The sequence below is a fragment of the Diplotaxodon limnothrissa genome, linkage group LG3 (assembly GCF_057381915.1).
Source record: "Diplotaxodon limnothrissa isolate DT_005_m linkage group LG3, D_limnothrissa_male_GT1.1, whole genome shotgun sequence".
NCBI classification, from domain to species: domain Eukaryota; kingdom Metazoa; phylum Chordata; class Actinopteri; order Cichliformes; family Cichlidae; genus Diplotaxodon; species Diplotaxodon limnothrissa.
Window position 1 is genome coordinate 19,728,021 of NC_140598.1, and position 25,984 is coordinate 19,754,004.

Consider the following 25,984-nt stretch of genomic DNA (forward strand, 5'->3'; position numbering starts at 1 on the left):
CAGAGAGTCCTCAGAATTCAGCGTATATTGCGGGATAGACAGGATCCTTTAGCTCAGCGCGACAGTGTGCTCATAGAGAGATATCGATTTTCCCGTGAGGGTATTATTCACTTAACCAACTTGTTGACGAGGGGGTGCAGGACCACCACCTGTCTTTTTTTCCTCTGCCCTTTTCTTGGTTGCTGTTATGAACAAACAAACAGATTATTTCAGGGTCTCTTTCCAAGAGACGAAAAGCAATATAAGTGATAAATATTACCATTCTGTAGCATATTCTTATATTTCACTTTTACTTGTTCCCATGTTCTAGTGGGTCCTGTCGTGGCTCTAATGTGAAAGGGGATATAATATAACATATTATAATATAATATAATGCCATATAATATTGGACAATATAGTGTCATATGATAGATCTACCCTACCGCCTACTGGTGTTGGCCAGAGGGGCCGATGGCGCGATATGGCAGCCTGGCTTCTGTCAGTCTGTCCCAGGGCAGCTGTGGCTACAACTGTAGCTGCCTCCACCAGTGTGTGAATGTGGGAGTGAATGAATAGTGGTATCGTAAAGTGCTTTGGGTGCCTTAGAAAGCGCTATATAAACCCAATCCATTATTATTATTATTATTATTATTATTATTATTATTAAATTACCTACGAGTTTGATTTGTCAGCAACTTTCTGCCAGCCCTCTCTCCTTGCTTCTGCAGCCTTTGCAGTGTTCCCTTGCGTTTTAATTAAACTCTGAAACTCCTGAAATCCCTCACTCATGAGTTCTTGCTCTGCTGCCGGAAAATACCGAGCACGCTCCTTCGACATTTTCGCCGACCAATCAGCGGGTTGCCGATCAATGTTTCTACTATCGATGCGTAGCCCCTTTTACGATACCCAGTGATGTCACATTACTGCGTCCAGCTGTACTAATCGTCAACGGCAGGTGTGTTCGGAGAACCGGATTAGCGAGCTCACGGTTAGCTCGATGGTTTGGTCTTGGATGTGTCATTTGATCTTGGATGTAGTGAGCGACGTACGAAGAACGGGCCCCAGGATGCAAAATTAAACCAAAACATAATAAACTCAAAATACTTGGTCCAACGGACCCAGAACCGTGACAATTCTTGCACGTTACTTAATGCAGGAGGTGACGATAGCCACAATTTCTGGATGGGAGTGGAAAGGTGTGCAGGTGATCTCCAGGTTATGTGCTGATTGATGAGCAGCCTGTTCTTGGTGATAATGGAAAAACAGATTTGATTCAAAGCACAAATGAGTGCAGCCATGATAGAGCGAGTCCTCTGCTGACAGAAATAGTGGAGTGAAGGATTTGTGCAGCGTTTCTCTGTGAAAACAGCTGATTCAGATCAATGAGAGGAGGATGAAGGAGAAGCAGCATGTTTCTGATAGAAGCATCACTGCTGTGCTACAAACTGGTGCGTCCACTCAGCGCCCTCCTCAAAATTGGTTTTCTGTTCTGGTTAAACTCCTGATGCAACTTCAAGGACTCTGGCTTCATCCACAGCTGCTCCTCCTCCCCTTCATACCAGGAGGTGTTCAGTTTGAACTCTATGTGAGCCTTTCCAGGCGTCATTATCATCTCTGACTCGATTGTAGCATAATTAGCTAATGCACGAGCTGCCTCTACTTAAACACGATGATCCGCTACATGCTGTTGAGTTCATTCACCTGGTCTCTAGAGCGGACAGCTGTGTTATTTCTGTGTCGCCCGTCTCTCGATGCTGCTGTGAGCCAAACGTCAGCAGCAGCAGAGATGTTGAGAAGCCCTAAAGTCAAGATTTCTCTCCTTGAATGTCTCTGCTCGTCATGAAGGAGCTTTTTTTACTGTTCTGTCCTTATTGTGCGTCCCTTTGTCCACTTTGACAGACAGCTGACAGCTTCAATAAACATCAGAACACAGAAGTAACGTTCAAGTTCAAGACTTTTACTTCATCTTCAATCCAATCATCAACTTCTTCTTTGTAAAACTAAAAATGTCTTTTCGTTGACTTATAAACATGTTTTTATCCTGAGCACAGAATCAAAATAACAAACATGATGATAATGATATACCACACCAAATGTAATAACAGCAGCTCAGTAGTTATCACAGTGTAACAAACGTTTGTGATAAAGAAGAAATCAATGAACTTATAACACTCATTATATCGTTAATGAAAAGAAGCATTAAAGCAGAAGAGCATGAAGTCCTGTAGAAATACACACAGCTAACTTCCTGTTTCACTTTATTCCATTTATTCAGTCTGATGTTCTCTGACCTGTGTCTCTTGTTTAGTGTCTTAAATGCTGCCAGTGCCTCTCTTTGCTTTAACCAACCTTCTCTTTATTTCTGCGGGCAGACCTTTTGGAGCCTGAGTGGAGGATCCAAATGCAGACACAGGAGAACAGGGCTTGAACGTGAACAAAAAGGGAGCCTTTATTGGGCTGAAACATGAGGGGAAAAATACAAGGCAAGATGCATGTGGGGTGAAAGTAAGCTAAACATAAACTGGGCAAAACTAAACAACTGAAAAGTCAGTGACGAGACTATGAAACTAAGGTTTCTATGATAACTACGGGGCTATGATGAGAGGTACCAAAACTAGGTGAGGAGAGGTGAGGTGAGGAGGAGGCAGCTGGCAGTTTTCCAACATGTCCTCCACCTGTGATGTCAGTGGTGGGACCCCAGTCAAAGCACTCAGCACCACCTCCTTTAAATGTATTTTATACCAGTTACTGCCCAGCTGCTGTTTTCTTTTCTGTCAGGGTCTCCCATTAAAGGAAAAATATACTAAAGACAGTTAGATTTTTTTAAGTATGTAAGTTACTCAGGCATCAAATCGATTTGAAGTTAAACTCTTTATGATCCTGAGGCTGATTTCAAACAAGCAGGTCGCTTTGATCTACGAGCAGATCTCAGACTAACAGCACGAGCACAAAACTGGAAGGAAATGTTTTATCTTAATTCTTCACTCAGAGTTAGTGCAAGACGGACGTCCTCACATAAATAAAGACAGAAGCTTTATTTTAATATGATGGAGAGCCATTTAGCTCATTGCTGTCATCTTCTACTCAGTGCAATGTTTCTTAAATGTGTTTGTACTGAGTTTTGAGCTTTGCAGGATGAAAACACAGCACGTAGGTGTACAGAGGACGTCAGCTGACGGAGCAGAGGGAGGCAGACTGTGGATAAATGACAGAGTGAGAGGAGAGCAACCATGACAGAAGGACAGGTATGGCAGATAGAAGTGGCTTTATAGATATTTATAGTCAGTGTCTGTGTCATGAAGGTGACATGTGAGCTTATCTTTGATCAATTAACCTGAACAATGAGTTTTTGCATTGCTTGTTACCCTTGTTTAGTGAGGTTTGGGTTTCTTTTGAGCCTGTAAAAAGTTGGGCTCCAAACAAGGTGAAATCATCTGAGTTCAGCACCTGGTGAAAAGCAAGTAGTAAATGGACTGGTTCTTTTATAGCGCTTTTCTACTGATCAGAGCACTCAAAGCGCTTTACACAACTTGTGCATTTACCCATGAACATCTTTCCAAGTGCTTCATAGCTAACATTCACACACATTCATACTCTTATGGATGCATCGGAGAGCAACTTGGGGTTAGTATCTTGCCCAAGGATATTTGACATGTAGACTACGGGAAGCCAGGAATCGAACCACCAACCTTGCGATCAGTAGATGACCTGCTCTACCACCTGAGCTACAGCCACCCCTGTGGGACAGAAGTTTGCTTTGGAGACTGAAATAAAAAAACTAACAAACAGGATGTATAATGGGCAGTATGGAGAACTAAAAGTACATGCAGGCTGTGCTGGAATACGTGTGTTACAGTTTTTGATTGCTGAAAACTTCAAATATCATCAGAAAAAATACAATATTTTGCATCATCTCTGCAGTGTCTCTTTTTTCCTCTGCTGTTGTGATTTTAGCTCTAAACTGTTTGGTTTGTCAGCAAACTGACCTCTGACCTCTGCAGTACTAACTCGCTGCTGACAGTCAGTTGTTTGTTTTCTCAGAGTGAGGCTGAAGTCTGAACTGTTCAGAGCATCAGGTCTCATCAACGTGCGCTGCTGTAACGCCGCTTTGTCCTCTGAGATCACCAGGTATGAAACCTGAGTGCTGACAGAGCAGCATGTTCCCCCTCATTCACCTCCACCACCACAGCCAAGGCATGCTGGGAAACTGAGGACACACAGACGGAGAACTGAAGTGTCTGCTGTGTGTTCATCTCAGAGTCCTCACAGGTGACACATTAGCTCCAGAACACCAAGCCAGGTGTTTGAAGCCTGACAGGGATTCTTCCCATCCAGAGGGAGGATTTAGCTGCACAACAATGAACATTAGTGTGTAGTTTAGAAACACAGACTGTGCCTGCACTGCATCTAGTGAAGAAAAGTGTTACTGCCAGAGAACGAGGCTCCTTTAAAGCAGCTGATATTAAGGTTGAAAAATCAACAATAAGCTGATGTAATCAACGTTTCACAAAATGGTCAGCAGCTAAAATCTGGAGCCGTTCTTTGGTGGTAATTAACAGTTTGTTCTTGTTAGCTAATTATGTAATTAAAGGTAGCAGCAGAAGCCTTGTGTTGAAAGCCCATTCACTCACACATTCACACAGTATGTGTGTGTCTGTGTTACACTGTGGACATCCCTTCTGTTGGAGCGCCATCTTGTGGCAGGTTTAAGAAATGTTCTTCTTGTAAATCCAAACTGAAGCACGCTGAACATGGATGAACTGAAACTCACAGCATCCGACTGAGGAAAAGCACAAATCATTCTCACACTGACTCCTGCTTGATTTTAGATTTGCTTTCAAATCCTCACACTTTCATATGAAGCACTAAATGGGCTCCAGACTGTTTATCTCAGCTTCCTGTCAAACACACTGCTGCTCACACCGAGGCTCAGTTTACTCCTCCAGCCTGGCTTAACCTGCTGTCTGTTAAAAACAGTCCCACACTCCTCTGTTTAATCCTTCTGATCAGACTCTTTGATTTTGTATTGTTTTTACCTGAAGTTGTGTTTTTGACATGGTTCTGTCTGTGAAATAAAGCTCACACACACACTGCTACAGTCCTTCATACACTTAGAAACGAAGCTGCTCCTTTCCTCAGTGCTGACACATAAAGAAGAGTTGCTTTTATATCCAACACGTCTCTGTTCCAGAAAACAGCTTCAGCAGCCTCTGAGTCTGAACTTGGAGTTGGTTATAAGCCACAGGCCTGTGTGCACAGCAATGAGGAAATATAATGCAGTAAGTGAAACATGGATGTGTGGAACAGATTATCCCAAAGGTTGATTCTGTTCATCTGGACGTTCTCAGTGAAACATTTCGTCTCTCGGTCAGGTGACTCCTTTAGTCTCAGCTGACTGCAGGTTTCCAAACCTTTGTCACTGGATCACTCACTTCATCTCCAACGTGTCCCTGACACAGACAGCTGGAGCCGTTACAGCAAAATCATTGATCATCGTTTTTAGAACATTAGCTGGTGTTGGTGGGCAGGCTAGCAGTGCTAATTGTTAGCACTAGTTCTGCTGCTCTCCCTTTGTCTCTGTTATTGTTGGTCTTTAGTGAACAATAGAAAGTGTCTTCATGAGACTGTTGCCTAATGTTCAAATGTAGATAACACCACCTGCACCAACCTGTTACACAGCACAACCCTCTGGTGTAGCTTTGGCTGGAGCACATATTGGCAGCTCCAGTGACATCACCACTCCATGGTGACATCATCTCTACAGACTGTGGCTGTTACATATCCTCACCTGGTAATAATAAGACTGTCCTCAGCTGCACACAGCTCCAAGATGAACAAACTGAAGTAAATACAAATTAGAGTTACGATAGATTGAAATCTTGTAATCAGAGCTAATTCTTAGTGAAACTCTCACAACATCATATCATGATCCTGGGTTAGTGTCTCGGTCTCAGATCACAACATCAGCACAGGCTTGGCTTGGGTGAGGTATTGAGTGGTTCTTGTCCATGACAGCTGCAGGTACAGTGCCATCAGCCATGCTGCACCACATGTCTGCCCAGGAACATTAGTGTGGCTGAGTCTCATGTAAACATTGTGCTAAAGTGGTGGGAAAGTGGCTGCAAGCTGGCTGCACTGTGTCCAATACTCTCAGTATGATATCCACAAACCTCTGAGTGTCACAGAGTGGGCCTGTGCTCAGCTCACTGTGCCCCATTCAATTCTACTTGCATAGTTTTACAAGTAAAATTAAAAGTTGCTCAATGATAAGTTATTGTAGTAACAACTAAGTCCATGGTCATTATTTGTTAATAGGAGCTTAAAGCTTCTGCACCAATCATGGAGCAGCAGGTTTAGAGCATGTGGATCTACAAAAGTAAGTCCCAGTAAGATGGGCTGAGCCTTACATACTAGAAGAAACATGTCAGTCCCAGCAGATGAAGCGCCCTTTAAAGCAGGATCTCACTTTAAACCTAAAGAACTTGCTATGAGCATGCAGTGCATTCATGGTTATTATTCATACGATTGTGGGGAGCTAATAAAGTGCAATTATCACATTACATTTTATTATTAAATTGTTGTTAACAATCCCTTCACTTCTGCTTATCTAATTCATGGTTGCAGGATGGCTGACAGCTTCCATTAGGCAGGAGGTAATGTCCATTCTGGCCACAGTGCAACCCACAATGTGTAACTGACACTATTATATTGCATTATGTCACATTGTTACATCTTTTTAATAAATGATGACAGTCAGCTGAATTTGCTGCCCCCTTGGTGGAGGACATCAGGATCAGCAGCTGCTGCTCCATCACAAACACCACAGAAGAAGAACAACACTGGATCAGATTATCTGGACGTGTTTGACAGGGACAGTGTTCATGTTCATGGACAGCAGGACAAAAACAGACGATGGAAACCTGCCAGATTTGAGCTAAACTGCTCGTTTCCATGTGTAGTCCCTGGGAGGTCACATGACCAACAAAGACACACAAGCTGTGTCCCAAAACGTCGGCTGCATCCTCCGGAGGCCGCATTTGAAGGCCGATGATGTCACAGCCAGGCGACGAAGGCTGTCCCGATTCCTCGACCCCTTCAAATGCGTCCTTCATTCCCCCGAGTTTGAAGGATGGGTCGGGTGTGTCCTTCGTGGCCCACCATATCCCAGAATTCATAGCGCGGCCCAGCCAAATTTCAGCTGCCAACAATGGCGGCCGCTACTAAGTTTTAAAATTTAACGAGGGAGCACTACTTACTTACAATGAATTCCTTACACTATATAATTTTCCCGTCAGTGTTGGGGAATTCTCAATGGTGCTTGGTGCCATACCCGCAGGGACTTTAATGTTATATAAAAACACTGACAGCTCAATATCTGCCTCAGTCACTCTCCCTGATCCAGCTGAGTCAGCAGTGGGAAAAATCTGCTTTTCACAGGAACTTGGTAACAGCAATAAGAGAATACGTAGTTTATTCCAAGAAGATATCATGTCTCTCCCATATATAGAATATCTTACTGGAACCGACATGTTCCAGATATCACCTGGAAGACAGTCTGGATGATCCCATAAATATCTAATTGTGAACAAGGTGAAGGAAATCTCATATAAAATTCTTCATAAATGTTACCCAGCCAGTCACTATATGGTAACATTTAAAAGAGACATAAATACTAATTGAACTTTCTGTGGGGATCATCCAGAAACTGTGGCACATCTCTTTTGGTTCCTCTACACAGAGATTCTGGAAGAATTTAGCAGTTTTGTTATTGTCCATATTTTAAGGGAGTTTTCTTTACGATGGAAAATGTTTTATTCTGTTTCTTTAAGTTCCCCAGGAAGAATGATAAATGTTTTTTATAAAATATTTGTTAATACTTTTAGCTATTTTATATCCATAAATGTAAGTTTATTAATAAAACACCATATTTCTGCCTTTTTATAAGGATATGAATTGTACATACAATCAATTTCAGACTCAACCAACAAAAAGCCTCTCAGAACAATATTTATATGTTGATTTTTTTCGCCTACTCATATCATCATTTTTTTACTCCTGGTTCTGTATGTTCATGTTCTGTTCTTTTGTAAACTTCATCTGTTTGTATGTTGTATACTCATTGTGTTTCAATAAAGTTCGATTTAAAAAAAGGTACGTTCTAAACGAAGCTTCAGACGTCACTGATCACGTGACTCTGGCCAAACGAATCAAGCCTCGACACGGTGCTTCTGAAGCAGCGCGTTGATCTTTCTGACACACGCACCGGAGCGTCAGCTTCAAGCGGACCATCACTACGTCTCACATCTAAAGGTGTCAAGGTAACTTTGAACTGAGTTCAGTCAATCTGGAGTTTTTCCAAGTTTTCTGTTGCTCTCTGTGAGAGAAGAGCGTTAAAGGCGGGGCTCTCCAGAGTCCAGCAAAACAGGAAACCACAGCTGGGTGTGTGTAAGTGTGCAAACCAATAGAATGCATCGTGGTGGGGGGGCATCACGGGCATTGGCAAGAAAAAAATAAAATAATCGGTCGTACCCATGCTTCCCCGACGTCATGCCAGCGCATATTGGGAAATTCGTAGGCACCGATCGGTTTTCTATCAGCCATTTGCTGGGAGTAAGGGCGCCCTCCGTTTGCGAGGTGCGCCTGCTGCTGGCGGCACAGGGAGGAGAGGGCGGGGCGGCGGGGAGTCTCTGGCTGGCTGGAGCGGCATCTAATAACCAACTCGCAAAACAAAATAAAAACAACAAACAGATATTATGATACAGACTTATAATCTGCACCCATGTTTTTTCTACATTCTATAAAGTGAGCGCGAGAGCCCTCGGTGCGCCTGCGCGCTGCTGAAGTCAAAGTAAACTTTATTGTCATCTCCGCTACAGACAGTCCAGCATATAGAGAGACGAGACGACGAGGCTGCAGTTACAGCGGTGCAAGTAAACAAACAATAAATATAAGAAGAGTAAGAAAATAAATCTACACTTTAGGACTCGGGGTAAAGGATCAATAACAATTTAATTTATAATTTACAGTTTGATGATTTAAAGTCTCACACAACCCGTCAAAAGGGGCGGGGCCGGCTGCTTCCAAGTAGAGCACATTTCATTTATAATGATGTAAATCCAAGCCCATCATGGATTCACGATCTGAATCCTGGGTTGTGTGAAATCCCAGAAATCAACCTTAGACAAAGTGAATCTGTGAACTAAGGTGTAGGTCTGTTAGGTTAATTGTGCTGATCCTCGGGTTGGGGGATTTGTGTTTGTACTGGAGCGCAAAATTCAAACCAATGGAAGATGGACAACAAAAGTTCAAAGCCATCAGGTGCTCAGGTTAGAAAAAAGAGAAAAGATGCAGGTAAGCAGACGTGTGATTGGATAATGGCAGGTCATCCTGAACCAATCAGACTAAACTCCAAACAATACATTATGTTACAGATTTTAATATTAATTAGTCATTGTTACTTGTTGATTTGTCCTTTTCTCATTGTGTGACGAATTATGACGACTGTTTGGTAGCTGTTATTGTCTCTCTCTTCATGTGTGTTTCTCTGGTGAAACAATAGTTTTGTGTTAATGTTAGGGCTGCACGATTTTGCATAAAATGAGAATCACGATTTTTTGGCTTAGAATTGAGATCATGATTCTCTCATAACAATAAATAAACATAAAACAACAAATGTCTCACGTTTTGTTGTTGCAGCAAAATGTTGTCCTGCTTGAAATTCCGTCTCCACCGTTGCTCGACGCTGCGTGTACAGAGCAGGTAGTGCAACAATAGAAAAATAGTTGCGGGACGGCACTGTGTAGCGTTTGTCTAGGGTGTTGATCGTTTTCCTAAATCCCTCGTTTTGCACAGTGTTGATGGAGCCATATCTTTGGTCAGGTGATAAGTGATAGCCTCCGTGATGTCTTTGTGCCTGCGGGAGGTCGACGGGTAAAGGGAAGCGCTGTATAAGGTTCCCGTTATTGATGTTTGGGTGGTTGACCGGGACGGATTTTCTCCTGTCACTTTCTCGTCATCCCTGACGTGCTCTCCGTTGTTTTTTCCCTGCTAATTTTAGCATCACACGGCACAGCTTCTGTATCACGTGGTATAAGGCTCCGCCCTTGTCATTTGTTGAGCAGGAAGAGTGAGCGCTTGTTTTCATGCAGAGTACGTCCCGGATCAAAATGTGAAGGTTTACAAATCACCACTTCTTTAGTGAATATCATTTCAGTCTCAGACAACCTCGTTTCTCTTACAGAGGTTGAATGCACCTTCTGCGGATGGCAGTACCACACAGTGTGCGTGGACTTCCCCTGCACAGAAGGCAACTACAAATGCTGTGAATGCTAAATAAACAGAAACAAATGATCCCTGTTGTCTTTGCTTGATGATTGGTTTGAGTCTTGACAATCCACATTGCTGGCGTTGCATCTTTCAATGCCAGCAATGGCAGGTATCAGTGCTCAAACCTTTTGTGTTTGTTTCCAACAAGTTGCCCACCTCGGGAAACAAAAATGTGTTCTTTTACTTGTCAGATGAACATATGAGACACTTTGACTCTTCAGTGCAGTGTGGAGCCTAACAAAGATCTGTTTTGTGTCCCAGCTGATCAGCAGGAGGAGGAGAGTCTGACGGAGCAGCAGAGGAACATTTTCAGCTACTTGGACTCAGCTCAGCCACTACAGAGGAAACAATGAGCTCAACACAGAAGGTGACAGACAGAGCAGGACCATATGACCAAAGATATTTATCACCATATACAGGGAGTGCAGAATTATTAGGCAAGTTGTATTTTTGAGGAATAATTTTATTATTGAACAACAACCATGTTCTCAATGAACCCAAAAAACTCATTAATATCAAAGCTGAATGTTTTTGGAAGTAGTTTTTAGTTTTAGCTATTTTAGGGGGATATCTGTGTGTGCAGGTGACTATTACTGTGCATAATTATTAGGCAACTTAACAAAAAACAAATATATACCCATTTCAATTATTTATTTTTACCAGTGAAACCAATATAACATCTCCACATTCACAAATATACATTTCTGACATTCAAAAACAAAACAAAAACAAATCAGCGACCAATATAGCCACCTTTCTTTGCAAGGACACTCAAAAGCCTGCCATCCATGGATTCTGTCAGTGTTTTGATCTGTTCACCATCAACATTGCGTGCAGCAGCAACCACAGCCTCCCAGACACTGTTCAGAGAGGTGTACTGTTTTCCCTCCTTGTAAATCTCACATTTGATGATGGACCACAGGTTCTCAATGGGGTTCAGATCAGGTGAACAAGGAGGCCATGTCATTAGTTTTTCTTCTTTTATACCCTTTCTTGCCAGCCACGCTGTGGAGTACTTGGACGCGTGTGATGGAGCATTGTCCTGCATGAAAATCATGTTTTTCTTGAAGGATGCAGACTTCTTCCTGTACCACTGCTTGAAGAAGGTGTCTTCCAGAAACTGGCAGTAGGACTGGGAGTTGAGCTTGACTCCATCCTCAACCCGAAAAGGCCCCACAAGCTCATCTTTGATGATACCAGCCCAAACCAGTACTCCACCTCCACCTTGCTGCCGTCTGAGTGGGACTGGAGCTCTCTGCCCTTTACCAATCCAGCCACGGGCCCATCCATCTGGCCCATCAAGACTCACTCTCATTTCATCAGTCCATAAAACCTTGTGTGTTTGAGGGTCCAGGGCCCTATTTCAGGAAGCCGGTTTAGTGCAAACTCTGAGTAAGTATACCCTGAGTTAAAGAAAACTCTGGGTTTTCGGTTTCACAAAGCGCGTTTAGATTCATCCTGAGTGAGTTACTATGACGACACACTCCGTGAAGCTAACCTGCCCCCTAGCAGGTTTACTACAACTAACCCTGACTGTCTCCGCCTCTTTCTCGGAAACCTGACAGTAGGAAGTGTCAGACATGGCGTGCCCCTTCCTTGAAGAGCCAGTAGATGTTGAAGCCCAAATTCTCCGCAGAGCTCTCCGCCGGGAGAGAGTGATCAGAGTGTGTTTGGACATTTTATCATTTCCTGATGATTTCCTGTGTGAACGTTACCGTGTCTCAGCACAATCTATAAGTTATTTGAATAACATCCTCATGTGACACATCGCGGACATTCTCTCAGTTCTGTACATATTATTTGTATTGCACTTCGTTTTTTTGCAAACGGGAGCTTTCTGTATAATATTGGTGATGCTGAGCACGTTTCCAAGGCTACCGTCTGTCGGGCAGTCAGGAATGTCACAGTTGCACTGAAACGTCTCCTGTACTCGTCTGTGGTGTTCCCCGGTCATAGACCCACAAGATTTATCAAAGAGGGATGCCACAAAATTGCAGGTAGCAGGATGAACGAAACTTAATGTATGATGTGGTGATACTTGAACTACTACTTAAATTTTACATTTATTCTCACGGTTCCCAGGCGTGATTGGCTGTACAGATGGCACTCACATTCCAATCATTGCTCCTTCAGTAAATGAAGGAGACTATGTGAACAGGAAGTCTTTCCACAGCATTAATGTGCAGGTACATAGTTCCCTCCGCTTTTTTTCTGTTGGCTATAACGGGTCACATTTGAGCATACAGAGTAAGCAAATATGTACTTGTAATGTGCTCAGATAATTTCAATAAGTGCTTACAGAAAGAAAATTAATGTAGCCTCTAACTGCAATTGATTTACATGGGACAAACAGACCAAGCATTATGGCTCATAATACAATTACACCTTACCTGTTTGGACTATATTTTTATATTTCATTTTTACTTGCTGCCAGGAACGTTTGGGGCCTGTTGGGTTGCACCTGCGCTCACATCACGTCACAAAATAAAATGTATAAAATAAAAAATAAAATATAATAAATAACGTGTTAAATGGGTGGAAATCCCTAGATCAATGTTTAAATTAACACTCACGCATTGACTCTGTCGGCTATGTTTTGCCATGCATGCTCCCTTTCTTTTGCAGCTTGGGGGCGGTTGGTCAGGAAGTCCAGTAACCATTTGCAGATGAGGGAGCTGATGCCCAGGTCTGTCAGTTTCCTGATGAGTTGTGAGGGGTGGATTGTATTGAATGCTGAACTGAAGTCTATAAACAGCATTCTGGCGTAGGTGTTGTTGTTGTCCAGGTGTGAGAGGACAGAGTGCAGTGCGATGGAGACTGCATCCTCTGTGCTCCTGTTCTGGCGGTATGCGAATTGGTGGGGGTCCAGGGTGGGGGGGAGACAGGATTTGAAGTGTGCTAGGACCAGCTGCTCTAAGCACTTAGTGATGATGGGGGTGAGTGCTACTGGGCGGTAGTCATTGAGGCAAGATGGGTTGGAGTTTTTGGGTATCGGGACGATGGAGGTGGATTTGAAGCAGGCCGGTACCACAGCGTGGGCCAAGGACAGGTTGAATATGTCTGTGAGCACTCCTGCAAGCTCCCCAGAACACGCTCCAGGGCTCTAGAGTGCGACCAATTTGGTCGCAAATGCGACCAAATTTTTCAGTGGTGCGACTAAAAAAAAAAAATATTTGGTTGCACCTGTGCGACCAACTGTTCGGGTAGCAAAAAAAAAAAATCTGCAACCTTCCCTGTGGTCAACAACAGACACACATTTTGCCCCTATCGTGGACTAAACCAATCAGAGATAGTAAGGGGCGGGACCTCTCTGATTGGCCGTGGTCCAGTTGAAAGTGCAGGTGGAAGTGGGAGGTGAGTAGCTTGAATAAAGCGATATCAATTCATTAAATCCTGAATCGACTTTTAAATATAACTGTGTTTTGCCAGAAACGCCAGATTCTCAGATTAAAGCTCACAAAACCATTTCAACAACAACCAAACAGCAGATGAGAGCAGGTACACGGACTCCACACAAAGACGTAAACACAGAGCCGACGCATCAGAATCAGCTTTGTCTTTCTCGGCTTTCTCACCCGACGGCCTGCAGACGGACACGCTGTCGGAGCTTAGCGATCCTGATGCGTCCGGTCCGCGCTGTGATTACGTCTTTTTGCGCTGATTCTGAGCTGCAGGTTTTGTCTCTCCAACCAAAATTCACCGAGCTGAATTTTGCTGTTTTGCTTCCACGACTATTAAAATCACACTTCATGCACAGCTAGCTCTCTCTCTCTCTCTCTGTACTTCAAGAACAGTTTCCGTCTCCAATCTCTGTTTTCTGTATTATTCATTCGCTTATTACCCACCAGTCTACCGTTGTTTACAGCGCTGTGGCTGCTGTCTTTTTCTTTTCTTTTTCTTTTCTTCACTTAAATGACCTCGGACAAGAAAGCCTATTTTTTCTGTTGTTCAATACTGAAGAAATTTAAACTTTATATGCAGAACATTGTAGAATATTTTTAAGGTTTTCTGCTATAAAAAGCCAGACCAGGAAAATCTCCTTCATGTTTTTCTGTGTTTTATTCTCAGTTACTTTCACACAAAGGCATCTGCTGTGATGTTCACAATTCTGATGAAGTCAGTACTGATAAATGATCAGAATTATAATATTTCTGACTGTCTGAGGCTAAGTTGAATCGAATCGGGACTTTGAAAACCGGAATCAAGTGGATTATAGAAATCAGTGATGATACCCAGCCCTAGTGAGCAGCCTCGGCACGACAGACGTGGATGTAGCTGTAATAGGAAAAGAACTATTGCTAACTTTTCTGTTAAGGCCTGATCCTTCTGAAATTCATAGCCAGTGCTCTGACACGGTGTCATCAATCTTTGAATGCTGAAAAAGCACAGTGTATCCAGAAAAACACATTAGATTATATTAATTATTATAAAATTTGTGTGCGCCTAACTTTTGTGCCATACGGTATGCCCATGGCAAAAAGTTAGTCTAGAGCCCTGCGCTCTGAGAACACACCCGGGGATGCCATCAGGACCCGCAGCCTTGTGGACATTGATCCTGTTCAGCACCGCTCCTACATCGGTGGGGGAGAGAGTCAGAGGTTGGTGGTCTGGCGTCCGCGTCCGATGCGGGGGAGGGTTTGGTGGTCCTGTAGTCTGTAATGGTCTGGAGTCCTTGCCACATGCGTCGGGGGTTGGAGTTGGAGAAGTGTTCTTCTACCTTCTTTTTGTAATGGTGTTTGGCTTTTTTGATGCCCTTCTTTAGATTAGCCCTGGCTGTGCTGTGGGCGTGTGCATCTCCTGACCTAAAGGCGGTGTTGCGGGCCTTCAGGAGGAGACGAACATCCCGGTTCATCCAAGGCTTCTGGTTGGGGTACATGGTGATCTGTTTCTGGGTGGTGACACTGTCTGTGGTTTCGGAGATGTAATCCAGTACAGATGAGGCGTACTGGTCCAGGTCTGTGTGGGTGAACATATTCCAGTCTGTGTTTTTAAATCTGTCCTGGAGCACTGCCTCTGTCCCCTCTGGCCACACTTTAATTGTCCTCACAGCAGGTTTCACACGTTGGATGAGTGGTGAATACCGAGGTGTGAGGAACAGGGAGAGATGGTCCGATTGTCCAATGTGGGGGAGGGGTGTGGCTTTGTAGGCTCCAGCCAGGTTGGAATACACATGGTCTAAAGTCTTGTCTCCTCTGGTGTGGCAGGAGACATGTTGGTGGAATCTGGGGAGGACTGTCTTTAAGTTGGTGTGGTTGAAGTCGCCAGCAACAATAAAAGCAGCCTCGGGGTGTTTGTTCTGGTGTTTGTTAATGGCTGCAGAAAGTTCTTTCATGGCCAACCTAGCATTAGCGTCGGGGGGGATATACACGGCAGTGAGTATGATCGAAGTGAATTCTCTGGGGAGATAATAAGGTCTGCATTTGACCATTAAAAACTCCGCATTAGGTGAGCAGTGACTCTCAGTAGTAGTGGAGTTCATGCACCAAGCATTGTTAATATAAATGCACAAACCTCCACCTCTGGTCTTGCCGGAGTCATCTGCTAGCCTGTCGGCTCGGTGTGTGTGGCGTCCTGCTAACTCGATAGCATTGTCCGGGCAGCTGTTGTTCAACCATGTTTCGGTGAAAAACATGACATTTGAGTCCATAATCCGTCTGTTGTTAGTGATGGAGAGCCGTATCTCATCCATTTTGTTTGCCAGAGAACGGACATTGGCGAGGAAAATAATGGGTAAAGGCAGCTGGTGTGGTGTTAGCTTTAGCTTAGCCCGTAGCCCTCCGCGCCTACCTCGCCTTTGTTTACGATCTCGGCGCCGTCTGCGTGCACTTCTGCCCGGCCGGGGAGAGTGGGCAGCCTCCGGTGTTCTGGAGATCTCTGGGATGAGTCGGAGATCGGCGATAAAACTGTTGGAGTTGTGAGTCCAGATGTCCAGAAGCTCCTGTCTGCTGTAGGTCAGCAACGCACAGCAATTCTGGATGAATAATCCGGTTAAAAGTAGATAAAAAAACCGCTAAATAGCAGATTCTGGAGAGACACTGAGCCTCGTGTTGTTCACGCACCGTCATCTTGTGTGTCTTGTTCAGTGGTGGTCGTCTTTCAGCCTTTCTTACCTTGGCCATGTCTCTGAGTATTGCACACCTTGTGCTTTTGGGCACTCCAGTGATGTTGCAGCTCTGAAATATGGCCAAACTGGTGGCAAGTGGCATCTTGGCAGCTGCACGCTTGACTTTTCTCAGTTCATGGGTAGTTATTTTGCGCCTTGGTTTTTCCACACGCTTCTTGCGACCCTGTTGACTATTTTGAATGAAACGCTTGATTGTTCGATGATCACGCTTCAGAAGCTTTGCAATTTTGAGACTGCTGCATCCCTCTGCAAGATATCTCACTATTTTTGACTTTTCTGAGCCTGTCAAGTCCTTCTTTTGACCCGTTGCCTAATAATTCTGCACACCTGATATAGGGTGTTGATGTCATTAGACCACACCCCTTCTCATTACAGAGATGCACATCACCTAATATGCTTAATTGGTAGTAGGCTTTCGAGCCTATACAGCTTGGAGTAAGACAACATGCATGAAGAGGATGATGTGGACAAAATACTCATTTGCCTAATAATTCTGCACTCCCTGTATACATTTGAACATTTGCCATAACGATGTAGCTGACGATATAATTGACACGAGACAAGCAGCTGTTGTTTATGTGCATTAAAGTTATATAAAAATGTAACCGTGCAAATGCAAATTCCTCGCTGACAGTTTAACCAAAAGGCGTTTCCAGTGGAAACTGGCCGACACATCCTGAGCATAACCATGTATAATATCCACTAAACTTCAGAAGAGGTTATACAGTCGTGGCCAAAAGGTTTGAGAATTGCATAAATATTGGAACCTGGAGAAGTTGCTGTTAAGTTTTTATAATAGCATTTTGCCTGCACTCCAGAATGTTATGAGGAGTGATCAGATGAACTGCATCGTCCTTCTTTGCCATGAAAACGAACTTAATCCCCAAAAAGCCTTACCACTGCATTTCATTGCTGTCATCAAAGGACCTGCTGAGACCATTTCAGTGATCGTCTTCTTAACTCAGGTGAGAATGTTGGCGAGCACGAGGCTGGAGATCATCATGGCTGTATCCCGATTCAGGTTCTGCAGCTTTAAAGTCCTCAAGGGCCGCGTACTCAAAGACCGCTAAGGCCGAAGTGCGAGGCTCGTAGGCTCGTGAAATGGGACGTCTAGCCTCCGTCGCGCTGCCCAGGTTGCCTAGCAACCATGATACTAACAGCTGGAAACGTTTCATACAGCTTTGTTTGACAGAAATGAAGGAGAACATATTTAGTTCATTTGTTTCTACATGAGCTCTGTGTGATTTGATGAGTATCTGAGGCTGAGACCACAGGACTGTGAAACATGATTGTTGGGCTTCATTTCTGTGCTGAACAGTCGTTTAAGATTAGCTAGTAAATAACAATTAGCTGATGTTGTTCATGAGACTAAAATCATCTCACTGTGGTAATGTAAATATAATATGGCCAATATTATAGTTATTATATTAATCACTTCACTCACAGACAAGCATCTGTGACAGTGTGTATACAGATGTATCATATATAAGAGACAAATATTGTTCCTTCAGTATGTTGGTACTAAATTTGGCTCAATGCTTACATATATGTGTAAAAAGCAAATGTAGGAGCTGTGATAACTGTGTCTGATAGAATGAAGAGTAGACTGATATATGAAATATTCCTTTATTGGGTGAGAAAATCAGACCATGTCATAACTGCTGTAAGTCACACAGAATAGATATCAGAGCCTTAAACAGGCTGACGTCTGCTAAATGGGTCAAACTGGGCAGAAAGTCTACAAACACATAACATCCTAGAATATGATGTAACACTATAGATCAACTTAGCTCAGAATATATAAAGCATATAAACAGTTACAGCAATATGATGCAACAAACACAGCAGCTACTGATCCAAAATACTCAAAGCTTCATAGAACTGCAACTAGCAGTCCTATTCTAGCAGTGCTTCACAAACAGGGAACAGTCTGTCTATTCTCTCCATCTGTCAGCTGCTGCTGGCTCTTCCTCCTCCTCTTCCTCACACACTGCTGAGTTTGTCCTGGTGGATCATCAGGGCTGCAAAGCCTCACAGATGATGTGCAGCAGTGGGTCCCTCAGTCTGTCCTCACTCTGGACACTTGCAGTCGTCACACATAGAAATCAAATGTGTGATAAGCTGCAGGATTCAAACACAAGTGTAACTTATAAACACATGTTCATACTTTTATTCCACAATCAGAAAGAAACAGAGAGAGAGTGCAGGACAGACAGACAGGTGACAGTCTCAGGTGTACACACTGCTACAAACAGGAGGATTTAGTGTTTGTGTTATTACGAGTGCTAAACAAGAAGAGTTCCAGATGGTGCAGTGGACACATGTGTGACTGCTGTGATTAAAGCATCTTTCTTTCAGCTTAACGAGTGAACCGTCAGCTCGTTCAAACACACGTTAAAGTCCGTTTGGCTCGACACCACCGAACAGAGGCAGCAATATAACATAGCTCACATTAACAGTGCAGTGAATCCTGCTTGTGCTGTGATATTCAGGACTGCAAACCGAGCAGCATCACTGACTTTCAGCTTGTTGTGTTTGTGGATATATGACTGACTTTAATTATCCACAAAATCATCACATTCTCTGTCAGATTAAGGTCGACTATTGAACGGCGTATATTTTAAAGGCTTTAAAACCAAGTTAACGCTGAAAGCACAAACATCACTAATGTCACATAACTCTGCCGACAAGGCATAGCTATGGCTATGAAATGCTCTTTGTGTATCACTTCTTCATTATGAAAGATGTCATTAATGCACTAGTAATGTCTCATCTGGAGTATTGTTCAATCATTTGGTCAGCAGCTAATAAGACAGATCTTAACAGACTTCAGTTAGTCCAGAATAAGGCGTCCAGATTAGTGTGAAGATGTTCATACTATACTAATATTGATAAAATGCATAATAACCTTTCTTGGCTTCCTGTACAGGCTAAAATATTCTATGGCTTATTTGTAGTTCTAAAGAAAGCAATTCTGTTAAACACACCACATTTATTCTGCTCAGCTGCAGTATCCAGATGAAATACATCATCATATTACACAGTTTTCAACAAGCTGCAATTTAGTAAATGCTCGAGTTAAAAGTAACGTTTTGTAAAACTGTTGCATTTAGAGCAACTTTTAAGTGGAATAAGTTGCCTTAAAAAATTAGAGAATTATTCAAAACTTCAATGAACACTTAAAAGCCGATTTACAGAGCTTTTAGTTGTTGTAAATATTGTAAGACACGATTTGTTTTTGAAATTTGTGTAATGTGCCTCAATGTTATTGATATTATTATTATTATTATTATTATTATTGATTGCTTATATTTGAACAATTGTGAAACCTCACTGTGGATGTAAGAGTGAAATTATGTGGATATCTTGAATCCACTTTATTGTGTAATATTTTATGTGAGTACTTGACGGAAGACGAGCAACATCTGTTGTGGAAGCTAACGGGGTTCCTTTAGAATAAACAAACATAGGATTTATTATCACTGAATAATTCTGTATAAATCTATACAAATTATAGAAATATGTAATAGGAAACAACAAAATAATCTAAATTATAAAAGTGTGTGTGTGTGTGTGTGTGTGTGTGTGTGTGTGTGTGTGTGCATGATTTTAGTGTTTGAACAGTCATGAATTATCTTTAACAGCAGGTTGGATGTAATGTGTTAGAACTACCAGCAGGTGGGGATAAGAGACCTTTAAGGTGTTTGGTGCCACGCTCCACCTTCAGGTTTAAAACTAGTGTTAATGGAGTTTGAAGGTTGAGTTTGTTCCACGACTGCATTTCACTCACTGCCTCTGTTTGTATCTCTATCACTGCAGGACCAACATGGAGGCAGAAGTCAGCGCTCTCAGGAGGCCGACAAACCTCACAGAAGAAAGGGAGAGAAAAAACACACCTGTGACGAGTGTGGGAAGGGTTTTACTGTGAAGGCTAAACTAAAACGGCATCAGGTCATCCACACTGGAGAGAGACCGTTCAGCTGTGACTTGTGTGGAAAGTCTTTTTCCTTGAAGGGTTACCTAAAAACACACCAACTCATCCACAGTGGAGTTAAAGCGTACAGCTGTGATCAGTGTGGCAGAGCTTTTACTCACAGTAGCCACTTACAGAAGCATCTAGTTACCCACTCTGGAATTAAGCCATACAGCTGTGACGAGTGTGGGAAGGGTTTTACTGTGAGGGCTCAACTAAAACAGCATCAGGTCATCCACACTGGAGAGAGACCGTTCAGCTGTGACTTGTGTGGGAAGGGTTTTACTGTGAGGGCTTCACTAAAACAGCATCAGGTCATCCACACTGGAGAGAGACCGTTCAGCTGTGACTTGTGTGGAAAGTCTTTTTCCTTGAAGCATTCCCTAAAAACACACCAACTCATCCACAGTGGAGTTAAAGCGTACAGCTGTGATCAGTGTGGCAGAGCTTTTACTCGCAGTAGCCACTTACAGAAGCATCTAGTTACCCACTCTGGAATTAAGGCATACAGCTGTGACGAGTGTGGGAAGGGTTTTACTGTGAGGGATAAACTAAAACAGCATCAGGTCATCCACACTGGAGAGAGACCGTTCAGCTGTGACTTGTGTGGAAAGTCTTTTTCCTGGGAGCATTCCCTAAAAACACACCAACTCATCCACAGTGGAGTTAAAGCGTACAGCTGTGATCAGTGTGGCAGAGCTTTTACTCAAAGTAGCAGCTTACAGAGGCATCTAGTTACCCACTCTGGAATTAAGGCATACAGCTGTGACATCTGTGGAAAAACTTTCAGCCTGAGAGAGAGCCGAAATACACACCTACGCATTCACACCAGACATGATGTGTACTGCTGTGAACAGTGTGGCAAATACTTTACAACAGACACACAGTTACAACAACACATATTTACCCACACTGAGGAGAGACCTTATCAATGTGACCTGTGTGAGAAGACTTTTAAATCTCCACGTCACCTGAGACGACACCAACAGATCCACACCAGAAAGAGACTCTACAAGTGCAGCTACTGTGAGAGAAGCTTCTCACAGTCAGGTCATCGTAACATTCATGAACGTGCACACATGGAAGGAAACTACAGCTGTGACCAGTGTGCCCAAACATTCACCTCATTGTCTGCTCTGTGCAAACATCAGCGCGATCACTCAGGGCTGAAATCACTCCCATCACTGGATCACAGTGAATCTGAAGACACAGAAAGATCCTCTGGTTTCTGTGTCAGACTCAAAAAGCTTGAGATCAGGCTCCACAGAGTTCAGATAGAATCATTTAAACTTGTGTTGAACTGAACTGGTTGCTGGGCTGAACTTCTACATAATACAGATCTACATGGGATCTTCTTTTCTGTTTTTTACTGAGTCAGTTTTGTCCTTTTTTCTCTGTCCTGGTTTTGCTCGTCTGTAAATGATTGAAACTCAGTCAAATAGTTCATTGTTCTCCAGCAAAACGTTTTGGAAACTCATGTTTAACCTTTAAAACACTGACATGTTTTAGCACACAAGGCTTCATCGGGGAGTTCACTCATGATTGGACCATGAGAACAAAGGTTTTTAGTTCTTTCAAAGAGAGTCTTGGAGATGTTTGATGTTTCTGTTTTTCTGAAACCACCTGAAAGAAAAACTATTTTTCTTGCTTTATGTAGTGTGGAAGTTTTTAATGTTTCTTCATCTGTTATGTTCTTGAATGTGTTCACGTGAAGATGGTACAAATAAACTGTTGTCAGAGATTTACAGTTATCAAACAGGTGAATAAACAACACTGAGACACTTGGAGACGGTTAACGTGCTGCACGGGTGAGGGCTCAGAGAGGACTCACACCGAGCTGCAGTAGTCGTTTATTATTTATAGCAGGGTGAAACAAGCATAGCAGTTTCCTCTAATTTTGCATATGTGTGTGTGTGTCTAAGTTCATATAAACTTCCTCTTTCTATAAACAGAGCGAGTAGTACATTTTGTTCTTTTCCTATTAAGAGTAAAATATGAACATATACTTTAATGCAACATAAATCTCATAAAAGCGTTTCTTCTTTAACATCCCCTCCTGATGTTAATATTTTTCACTTAATCATACTTTATTATCAGCCAACAATCACTTGCTTATAACATTTTCAATTGTAGCATCATTCAGTATGTGTGTGTGTTTCTATACTAAATCTTCTACATCCGGTTCATTTTCTAGTGGCAGTCCAACATAGGTAATTACTGTGGCCTGTACCATTTTGTCAATCATGGATCTTATGCATGGTAGGATACATATAGAAAACAAGCACAATAATAGAAGCAGAACTCCTATCAGTACGAGTCCTTTTATCACAAGGGTCTTCCAGCTGCCACTCAGCAGCCAGGTCAGCCAGTCCTCATTGTTCGTGACATAGTCTTGTTGCTGCGCATTACTCAGTTGTCGCAACTTGTCTAGGGCGGTGGTCATGGTCAAGGAGTGCACGTTGTCCGGGATATAGGTGCAACAAGTGGTGTTGAATAAGACACAGAGGCCCCCTCTCTCAGCGAGAATCATGTCCAGGGCGACCCTGTGTTGCATGACCACTATTCTGATCGCGTCGATTTCCTCATTCTGAGCCTTATTTATCTTTGTTGAGCTGTTCAGGAAAAGTCCAAATCGGTAGTCAAGAGTCTCAATTCTTAACGTGTTTTTTCCAGTTCCGACCCATGGGAACAGTGAGTGCAGGACCTTCTGTCCGGTGGTCCACAACTTGAACTCCGCTGGTACATCACTGCCCCAGATTGGGTCATGGGGTTGCACGTCATCAGCCATGAGGACAGGGCCATTTTTGTTGTTGTTGTTTGTTTTTCCTTTTGCTCTGTGCAGCATTTTGGCAGCATTTTTAAATTTCTCTTTGTATTTTTTCTTTCTTTTACTAGTGAAGAGATGTAGCGTGAACAGTTATACAGTCTAAATATCCCATATGGGTCGTGTGAAATGGTGTTTTCAGTTTCATTCAGTTGAAGTAAAGAACGTTGAATATTTCTAAGTGTGCTGTTTTGAACCAACATGTCACAGTATGATCAGTGCTGTAATTTTTGACAGTCACTGTATCAATGTTATTTTTGCATCTCTTGAATAAAGGTTTTGACCTGCAAGTGCTAATTTCTTTAGTTATTGGGGTAAAATGGGTAATGTTAATAGGAAGGTGTTTGCCAATTCAGTAACCTAATTTAATGTTAATGGAAACTAACATTATCTCAAATTGTTTAGTTATAATTGTTGTTTACAGTGGGGCAAAAAAGTATTTAGTCAGCCACCGATTGTGCAAGTTCCCCCACCTAAAATGATGACAGAGGTCAGTAATTTGCACCAGAGGTACACTTCAACTGTGAGAGACAGAATGTGAAAAAAAAAATCCATGAATCCACATGGTAGGATTTGTAAAGAATTTATTCGTAAATCAGGGTGGAAAATAAGTATTTGGTCAATAACAAAAATACAACTCAATACTTTGTAACATAACCTTTGTTGGCAATAACAGAGGTCAAACGTTTACTATAGGTCTTTACCAGGTTTGCACACACAGTAGCTGGTATTTTGGCCCATTCCTCCATGCAGATCTTCTCGAGAGCAGTGATGTTTTGGGGCTGTCGCCGAGCAACACGGACTTTCAACTCCCGCCACAGATTTTCTATGGGGTTGAGGTCTGGAGACTGGCTAGGCCACTCCAGGACTTTCAAATGCTTCTTACGGAGCCACTCCTTTGTTGCCCGGGCGGTGTGTTTTGGATCATTGTCATGTTGGAAGACCCAGCCTCATTTCATCTTCAAAGTTCTCACTGATGGAAGGAGGTTTTGGCTCAAAATCTCACGATACATGGCCCCATTCATTCTGTCCTTAACACGGATCAGTCGTCCTGTCCCCTTGGCAGAAAAACAGCCCCATAGCATGATGTTTCCACCCCCATGCTTCACAGTAGGTATGGTGTTCTTGGGATGCAACTCAGTATTCTTCTTCCTCCAAACACGACGAGTTGAGTTTATACCAAAAAGTTCTACTTTGGTTTCATCTGACCACATGACATTCTCCCAATCCTCTGCTGTATCATCCATGTGCTCTCTGGCAAACTTCAGACGGGCCTGGACATGCACTGGCTTCAGCAGCGGAACACGTCTGGCGCTGCGGGATTTGATTCCCTGCCGTTGTAGTGTGTTACTGATGGTGACCTTTGTTACTTTGGTCCCAGCTCTCTGCAGGTCATTCACCAGGTCCCCCCGTGTGGTTCTGGGATCTTTGCTCACCGTTCTCATGATCATTTTGACCCCACGGGATGAGATCTTGCGTGGAGCCCCAGATCGAGGGAGATTATCAGTGGTCTTGTATGTCTTCCATTTTCTGATGATTGCTCCCACAGTTGATTTTTTCACACCAAGCTGCTTGCCTATTGTAGATTCACTCTTCCCAGTCTGGTGCAGGTCTACAATACTTTTCCTGGTGTCCTTCGAAAGCTCTTTGGTCTTGGCCATGGCGGAGTTTGGAGTCTGACTGTTTGAGGCTGTGGGCAGGTGTCTTTTATACAGATGATGAGTTCAAACAGGTGCCATTCATACAGGTAACGAGTGGGGGACAGAAAAGCGTCTTACAGAAGACGTCACAGGTCTGTGAGAGCCAGAGATTTTCCATGTTTGAGGTGACCAAATACTTATTTTCCACCCTAATTTACGAATAAATTCTTTACAAATCCTACCATGTGGATTCATGGATTTTTTTTTCACATTCTGTCTCTCACAGTTGAAGTGTACCTCTGGTGCAAATTACTGACCTCTGTCATCATTTTAAGTGGGGGAACTTGCACAATCGGTGGCTGACTAAATACTTTTTTGCCCCACTGTATGACCCTGAAGGTAAGCGAGTCATGGACTAAAGTAAAACAGTATGTTGGATGTGCCATGCAATGCTCAATTACATGGGTGGGAGCTAGTGTGTTAGCTCAGTTAGCTCGTTAACGTGTTGGCCGTCTAGCCCCATGCACGGGGTGATCGGCGGTAGCTCGTTAACGGAGATTTGCCGTGTTGTGGCGTTAAGGTCATTTCAACGAGATTAACCTGAAAGCACTAGTGGGAACACAACGAATATGACTGCACATTTACGCCGACATTATCCTAGTGCAAGGACAAAGATGAGCGATTCCTCAATCAGATACAGGGCTCGCAATATTGCTAGCCCGACGTCCTGGGGCTAGCGATTTTTTCAGTCGGGCTACCAAAATCTATCTCTGCCCTGCCCGTCGGGCTATTGTAGGAAGGAAAAATATATGTCAATGATTTTGCATTCTTTCAGAAATGTAGCTGGGTAATTATGTCATTGTCATCGGTGAGCCACTGTCAATATGTGACATATTGACATCGTGTTTGAATTTGCGCTTGTTTTTTTGCTTTCACTTTGCAATCACGCGAACTGCGTATAGAGAGCGACAGTACTGATTGGTGAGTGATGATAATTTGTGCACCAATTCCTCTGACATCGTCTTATCAATCGTTAGCTTACTATGCAAACATGACAAGTGAAATCTCCCGCAGCTTAAACATGTGAGAGGTTGATCGCGCAGAGAATCGCTGAACTT

At 43.1% G+C, this 25,984-nt stretch overlaps 1 long non-coding RNA gene across 1 annotated transcript; it reads left to right on the forward strand.

Annotated features, from left to right (window-relative positions):
• The first annotated feature begins 8,196 nt into the window (after positions 1-8,196).
• LOC146634809 (uncharacterized) lies at positions 8,197-20,331 on the forward strand. Its single transcript, XR_014904990.1, has 3 exons — positions 8,197-8,297; positions 10,567-10,672; positions 20,249-20,331. It is a non-coding gene; the product is annotated as an uncharacterized LOC146634809 (long non-coding RNA).
• The last annotated feature ends 5,653 nt before the right edge of the window (positions 20,332-25,984 follow it).